This window comes from Arachis stenosperma, chromosome 3, assembly GCF_014773155.1.
Source record: "Arachis stenosperma cultivar V10309 chromosome 3, arast.V10309.gnm1.PFL2, whole genome shotgun sequence".
Classification (NCBI taxonomy): domain Eukaryota; kingdom Viridiplantae; phylum Streptophyta; class Magnoliopsida; order Fabales; family Fabaceae; genus Arachis; species Arachis stenosperma.
Window position 1 is genome coordinate 38,082,345 of NC_080379.1, and position 8,968 is coordinate 38,091,312.

Here is an 8,968-nt window from a genome sequence, read left to right on the forward strand (position 1 = left end):
TTTGTTCTGGACTTAAAGAACAAGGAGGAAGAAAGTATTGTCTCCACTGCACTTTTTAACCTACCCTGATGTCAATCTTTACCGCGACTGAGATTTTAAAACTTGAAAAATATAAGACTATTGGCACTAAAAATAAATCAAAGCTCATAAAAAATACCAAAAAGAAAACATAAACACAAGAATCAAAAGAAGACATTAGAAACAAAATATAACCTGCATTACTTTTTACATCTTTGATCCAGGGATATTCTTATCAAACAAATAAGTAACAAAACAAAACATTAGAAATCAATTTTCTCAAAATGGTTTCACACAAGAGTATAGTCAATACATAAACCACCGCATTACAAGTAATGTTTCACTATTCAACATATAATCAGGCAAAAAACAAGGGAAGAGGAAAAATAGAAGCTTACCAGAGACGAAGGGAGCCAGAGCAGAAAGCCGCAAGTAAGGTTGCGCTGGCAGAGATGATGAAGTAATAGAATAATAGAATATAGCAAGAGCAGCACCTTGTAATGACCAAATGCCACTTCTTTAGAATAATCCATCATCAATGAAACAGAGTTCCAATAAAAGTCCATCGAATTCAACCACCATAACATAGAACAAACTAATTTCTCATTTGAAACACCACCAGATAAAAATAATGGAAAAATTAAAATCAAATAAAATAAACTACTCCATAAATCAATTAGTTTTTCACTTGATAATGAAGAATAATTGGGAAACATCAAAACCAAAAACAAATTAAAAATAGAACATGATGCTTCTTAATTAAAAAACAAATAATCGCAGAACCTCCCCTAATCAGAACAAATTCAACACAACAACAACAAGGATCAGTAACAAATTCAACTCAACTCAATTATCCAGCAACAAATTCTACTTCCAGCAACAACCACATTTATGGTATGTTCAGCATCAAATTCAACTTACAGCTGACAACAAATTCTACTTCTAGAATTCTATCAACAAATTCAGCTATGATAACTATGATAACTTTCAGGCAGCAACAAAAACTTAAACTATGATAACTTTCAGGCAGCAACAAAAAACCTTCAATTCTCCAAATATGATTTACAGCAGATTAACATTAGCTAAATCATAATTTCAGCAACAAACTCAACTTTGAGCAATAAATTCAGGATGTACTAATAATTTACAGCAATAAAATTGAAAGAGAAATAACAGGGCTGAAGATGAAACTCACATAGGCAGAGAGACGAAGCAAGCGTTGATGGAAGACCCGAGCCGAAGCTAAAACCCTAAACCCAGACTCAGGGCCGAGGAAGCGTTGATGGCCGAAGCAGGAAGGCGAGCTTACGAACTATGATAGAGCGCGACAGAGCTTGAGCGGCGACGCGAGCTCGAGGCGGCGACGAGCTTGAGGCGGCGACGAGCTTAAGGCGGCGACAGAGCTTGAGGCCGTGACAAGCTTGAGGGGGCGAACAGAGCTTGAGGCGGCGACGAGCTTGAGGGGGCGACCAAAGCTTGAGCCGTGACGAGCTTGAAGGGGCGACCAAAGCTTGAGGAGCCGGCGACGGGCTTGAGGGATAGAGTGGCGAGAGAAGAGAGAGGTGAGATGGGTTCTGATTCAAGGTTAGGGCACCACGCAAAGAGGGTAAGTGAGGGAGAGAGTGTACAGTGTAGTATGTGATTTGGTGAAAAGGAAACAAAAAATTACTAAGTGTTTGTGAGTTGTGTTAAATTTTTTTGCACTAGATACATTAGGCATCACTTTTAAAATGCACCCAAAACTTAATAAATAGGCTACCGTCTAAAAGCATCTCCTTTGATACGAAAAGTGAACCTATAGATATCAACCTACGGCTACGCTTTATAAGTGATTTCTATAATACCTAAGGCTACACTTTTTAAATGATGCCACAATTGTGTATCTTTTTCTCTTATAAAAAGGCAACACGGAGAAAAGCGTAGCCTATTCTCTACTCTTTTCAAATGTAGCTTAAAAAAAGTGTGGCTGAATGGGTATTTTTCTTGTAGTGATGTTCTCAAGGGAAGTTAATTTTAAGGCCATCACCAGTAAAGATTAGATTTGAGTCCCCTGAATTCCTAGAAAGGATTCAAGGTGATATATGTGGACCTATTCATCCACCATGTGGATCTTTTAGATATTTTATGGTCCTGATAGACGCATCTTCGAGATGGTCACATGTGTGCTTATTATCTTCTCGCAACTGGCGTTTGCGAGATTACTGGCTCAAATTATTTGATTAAAAGTACAATTTCCAGAAAATCCAATCAAAGCAATTCGTCTTGATAATGTTGGTGAATTTACTTCTCAAGCTTTTGATGCTTATTGTATGGCTAATGGAATAAGTGTTGAACATCCAGTAGCTTATGTTCACACACAAAATGGGTTAGCAGAATCACTTATTAAGCACTTCCAATTAATTGCTAGACCATTGCTTATGAGAACAAATCTCCCAACCTTGGTTGGGGGCATGCTATTTTACATGCCGCAATATTTATTCGTTTGAGGCTAACGAATTACCATCAGTTCTCTCCTATGCAATTAGCTTTTGGCCAACAGCCAAATGTTTCCCATTTAAGAATATTTGGGTGTGCGATATATGTTTCCATTACACCACCCAATCGCACCAAAATGGGACCCAAAAAAATTGGGGATATATGTTGGATTTGATTCTCCCTCTATAGTGAGGTATCTTGAGATACAAACTGGAGATGTATTTAAAGCCCGATTTGCGGATTGTCATTTTGATGAATCAAAATTTCCAATATTAGGGGGAGAGAATAAGCTTCCTGAAAAGGAACTTAATTGGAATGCATCATCGTTGATGCATTTAGATCCTCGATCAGGGCAATGTGAACTAGAAGTTCAAAAGATTATACATTTGCAAAGAATAGCAAATGAATTGCCTGATGCATTTTCCGATACAAAGAGGATAACTAAATCTTATATACCAGCGGAAATGCCCTAATTCGAATTGATGTCCCAATAGGACAAGTAGCCACTGAAGCAAATTCATGCAAGAAGCGTGGCAGGCCTGTCGGTTCCAAAGATAAAAATCCTCGATAAAGAAAAGAGGTAAATATGATTCCTGTTGAAAAAGACATAGTAAAGACACCTGCAGTTGTCCAAAATTCTGATATAGTTTTAACGCCAGAAGACGTTCAGGTACCTAAAAATTGTAAAAATGACGAGATCTCGATAAATTATGTCTTTACATGAGAGAAATGGGATAGAAATAAGACAATTGTCAATGAAATATTTGCATATAATGTGGCATTGAATATCATGCATGAAAGTAAGGATCTTGAGCCAAGATCAGTCGAAGAATGTTGACAAAGGAATGATTGGCCAAAATGGAAAGAAGCCATGGAGGCTGAGTTAGACTCACTTGCAAAACGTGAAGTCTTTGGACCTATAGTCCGTACACCAGAAGAGGTAAAACCTGTTGGATATCTGTGGGTATTTGTGAGAAAATGAAATGAGAAAAATGAAGTTGTGCGCTACAAAGCCCGACTTATGGCACAAGGTTTTTCACAAAGGCCCGATATAGATTATGATGAAACGTATTCCCCTGTAGTGGATGCGATAACATTGCGTTATTCGGTCAGTTTATCTGCATATCATAAACTGCATATGCATTTAATGGATGTGGTAACAGTCTATTTATACGGCTCATTAGATCGTGATATCTATATGAAAGTCCCTGAAGGATTAAAGATATCTAAACCACCCAATGAATATTCGCAAGGGTTATATTCAGTCGAATTGCAAAGATCTTTATATGGTCTGAAGCAATCTGGACGAATGTGGTATAATCGTCTTACTGAGTATCTGGCAAAAAATGGATTCAAGAATGATGATATCTGTCCATGCGTTTTCATAAAGAAATCTACATCTGGGTTCATTATAATTGCTATGTACGTTGATGATTTAAATATCATTGGAACTCCTGAAGAGATTCCAACAATTATAAAAACTCTAAAAGAAGAGTTTGAGATGAAAGATCTTGGAAGAACTAAATTTTGTCTCGACCTGCAGATCGAGCATATAAAAAATGGGATCTTTATTCATCAAACAACATACACAGATAAGATCTTGAAAAGATTTTATATGGATAAGTTACATCCCTTGAGTAGTACCCCAATGATCGTAAGATTTTTGGATGTGAAAAATGATCAATTCCGTCCTAAGGAAGAGAATGAAAATATCCTTGGTCCTGAAGTACCATATGTTAGTGCTATTGGCGCACTAATGTATCTTGCTAATAATACATGACTTGATATATCATTTTCTGTGAATTTACTAGCAAGATATAGTTCTTTTCCAACCAGAAGACATTGGAGTGGAATCAAACAGATCTTTCGATATCTTCATGGAACGGTTAATATGGGATTGTTTTATCCCTATGGATCCAAGTCACAATTAGTTGGCTATGCAGATGCTGGATATTTGTCTGATCCACATAAAGGAAGATCTCAAACAGGATACCTATTCACATATGGTGGTACAGCTATATCATGGAAGTCCACAAAACAGACGATTGTAGCAACATCCTCTAATCATGCTAAAATACTAGCGATACATGAAGCTAGTCGCGAGTGTTTTTGGCTGAGGAGTGTGATCCAATATATTCTGTCATCATGTAGACTGATTGATCAGAAGATAGCTCCAACTGTCCTGTTTGAAGATAATACAGCATGTATTGCTCAACTTAAAGGCGGATATATCAAAGGTGATAGAACAAAGCATATTTCTCCCAAATTCTTCTTCACTCATGATCTTCAAAATCAAGGGACAATTGATATCCAACAGATCCGCTCAAGTGACAATCTGGCAGATTTATTTACAAAGTCACTCCCAAAATCCTCCTTTGAAAGATTGGTACATGAGATTGGGATGCACCGATTTCGAGACATTAAATGATGTCGACAAGAGGGGCAGACTGTACTCTTTTTTTCTTGGTTAGGTTTTTTTTCCATTGGGTTTTTCTTGACAAGGTTTTTAATGAGGCAGTCCCTATCACTAAAGGATTTTGTACTTTTTTTCCTTCACTAAGGTTTTTTCCCACTGGGTTTTTCTTTAGTAAGGTTTTAATGAGGCATAATCCTAAATGGTTATTCAAAGGGGAGTGTTGTGATAAGATCAAATGAGGTGGATGACCATCATTTAATATGGGTGGTTCATATTTACAATGTTAAAAGTTGAAGATATCAAGGAAGAATGAATTTAATGATGGTTGAAAAGGAATACTTATCAATAAGTATATATTTAGAGGTATGCGAGAGTTCTACGATAACTATACTAAAAATATTGAGTGGATTAAGTGATGAAAAAAATAATAAATTTTAAAATGTGATCTATAAGTGTATAACAATAATATTATTATTATTTAAAATGGAATATTATTTTACATTTTATATAATTTTAAAATGTTACTGTTAATATCATAATTTTTATTGAATATTATTATTTTTAGTGTAACTAGGTATTTTTTAAAAATCGTCCGTCATTCAGCTGTTAGAAAAGAGAAAAACTAAAAAACAAGTAACTTTTCATAAAAAATAAGTAACTTCCTATAAAAATAGGTAATTAAATTAATTAAATAATATTATTTAAATAAAAATGTTGACTAAAGGCTAAAAATTTAAAGGATAAGTAGCATTTTTCTATCACTTTAAAAGTATAACATGTTGTGATAAGATCAAATGAGGTGGATGACCATCATTTAATATGGGTGGTTCATATTTGCAATGTTAAAAGCTGAAGATATAAGGGAGAATGAATTTAATAATGGTTGAAAAGGAATACCTTTTGTATGTATAAATAGAGGAAGTGAACGTATGAAACAATACACATCAATAACAATAATCTTCTCTCACTATATATTGTCTATATACAAAATTTTTCTTCTCTCTTTTCATACGTTGCTAATATATAATAGTAGTAAATATATAAGTTATTTCTATTAATATAATGAAATAAATATATTAGTAAATATCAAAACTAGAGTCTTCTATTTATATTTTATTTTATATTATCTTTTATTTATTTATTCTACAACATAACATTCAATTTTACAATTGGATTAGAATAAAAAAAAGTTTACAAAATGTTAAGACATGAAAGATAAAAGAAGAAATTTGACCATGTTAAAAACTAAAATTCTAAAAATTAAATCGGTCATCAAATTAATTTAATTATTGATTCATTTAATTATTATACTGTGTTATGAGTTAGTTCCACATTGTCCAAGTCATGAAGGTTTTTCCCTCCCCTACTAGTATAAATATGCATATGTATCCCTTTTGCTTACCAAGTTGAGTTGATTGAGTTATATATTAAATAAGTTGTGTGCTTATTTTCTTCTAGACTCTTTTGAGAGTAAGAGGTGCATTCTTGGCTTAGCCAATCAAAGTGGATTCTTGGCTATTTTCACCATAGTAGGTTGTTAATTAACCTCGCCAAGAATGGTGATCCAAACGACGTCTTGCCATCAGTTTGGTATCAGAGCAAGGTTGGTCCTCACATTGCTCCAGTAAAAGCTTATTTGGCTTGTGGGTATGGGTCTTTAGTGCGGTGCTCTCGTTGTTGGTATGAGCCGTCGTCAGTGCAGGTTGTCTACCGTAGAGTTCCAGGTAATTCGTTCTTTTCTCTTCTTTTAATGCATTTTCTGTTGGTGATTATCTTTAGTGCCTTTCCATCATTATTATCATTGGTGCATACCCATTATCATCATCATTAGTTCATTCCATCATTATTGTGCATGATCATCATTATAACATCGGTGCCAAAACATCAACATCATTGCATAGTAATAAAAGATGGCTCCGAAGCATAGAACTACTCAAGAGACTGAAATGGAGTAATTACTCCGTCAAGTTAAGGAGTTGCAGGAGCAACTTGAAAAATATGAAGCCTTTCAAAATAATGATGGCAAGCAAAGTGAAGACAGTTCTTCTAGCAAGAGGATGATGCAAACCATTTCATTATTCTTCTTCGTTTGAAGATTTGTCCACACGAAAAGCACCACACAACAACACGAAAGCTAAAGACTTAGGAATCAAAATTGATATTCCTGAGTTTGAAGGGAAACTCTAACCAGATGATTTTATCGACTAGCTTTGCACAGTGGAAAGAGTGTTCGAGTATTTCAGACAACAAGCGCGTGAAGTTTGTAGCACTCAAATTGAAGAAACATGTGTCAGTATGGTAGGAGAATCTCAAGCGTCAGGAAAAAAGAGAAGGAAGAAGAAAGATAAAGACATGGGATAAAATGCATCGTGAGCTGAAGCACAAGTTTCTTCCTGAACATTATAGGCAAGACACCTTCATCAAATTTCACAATTTGAAGCAAAAGTAATTATCTGTAGAAGAATATACAATAGACTTCGAAGAGTTGCTTATAAAGTGTGACATTTGATAAACCACTATTTTATGGTTTATCTTGTGCTTAATTAAGTGGATTTTATCAATCTTTCATACACTTATTCATATGATTTGCATAGTTTTACATTCTCCTTCCTAATTTTGTGCTATGATTGAAAACATGCTTCTTTGCCTTTTATTTTCTTTTATTTAAATCCTCTCTTGTTATCATTCGATGCCTTGATATGTGTGTTAAGTGATTTCAGGTATTACAGGACATGAATGACTCAGAGGATGGAAAGGAAGCATACAAAAGTGGAAGGAATACAAGAAGTTGAAGAAACTGCTAAGCTGTCTAACCTGACCTCTTTGCACTCAAACAGTCATAACTTGAGCTACAAAAGTCCAAATGACGCGGTTCTAGTTGCGTTGGAAAGCTAACATTCAGAGCTTCGCAACGATATATAATTTGTCATAGCTTCCCTGAAGTTAAGTGATGCAAATGCGTGGATGACGCGTTCGCGTCGCATCTGCGAACTTCAATCCACGCAAACGCGTGGGCGACGCCTCCGCGTCACCTTGCCGCGACCTGTACGGACCAGAAAGCACTGGGAGTGACTTTTGGGCTGTTTTTGACCCAGTTTTCAGCCCAGAAAACACAGATTAGAGGCTGAGAGTGGAGCAGAATCAAATCATACATTCATAATTGACTCTTCATAGTTTAGATGTAGTTTTTAGAGAGAGAGGCTCTCTCCTCTCTCTTAGGATTAGGATTAGGAATTTTAGAAATTAGGAATATTTCTTCTTCATCTCAGGTTCAATGTTCTTATTTATTTATTTTCTCTTTTATTTGTTTGATGACCATTCATGTTATGATTTTCTTTGGTTAATATAATTTGAGGTATTTTCAGATCTATGATTTGTCTCTTTTATTTATGATATAAATAATTTAGATTTTTCTACTTTTTGGCTCTGGTTGATTAATTGGTGACTCTTGAGTTATCAAACTCATTGTTGACTGAAAATTGGAATTCTTCAAGAATTAACTCGAGTTCAACTAACTCTAGCCTTTTCTAAGGAAAGACTAGGACCTGAGGAACCAAACGTATTCCATCCACTTGACTTATCTTCATAGTTAGAGGTTAACTTAGTCGGAGAAAAATCCAATTCTCATCACAATTGATAAGGATAACTGGGATAGGACTTCCAGTTTTCATACCTTGCTAAGAGTTTTATTAGTTATTAATTTATTAATTCTTGCAATCTATTTCTCTTGCTTAAAACCTTTTTCAAACCCAAACACTGTTTTTCCATAACCAATAATAAATCATACTTCCCTGCAATTTCTTGAGAAGACAACCCGATGTTTGAATACTTCGGTTTATAAATTTATTGGGTTTGTTACTTGTGACAACCAAATGTTTGTACGAAGATAATTTCTGTTGGTTTAGAATCTATGCTTACAACGCTACTATATTTTTATAAAATTCTTTACTGGCAAAAATTCTAATGTCAACATTCACGAGCCTGAAGAACAAACAATTGTTCGTTATCTTGGAGGACTAAACGCAGAAATTTCTAATGTCGTTCAGCTACAACCATATC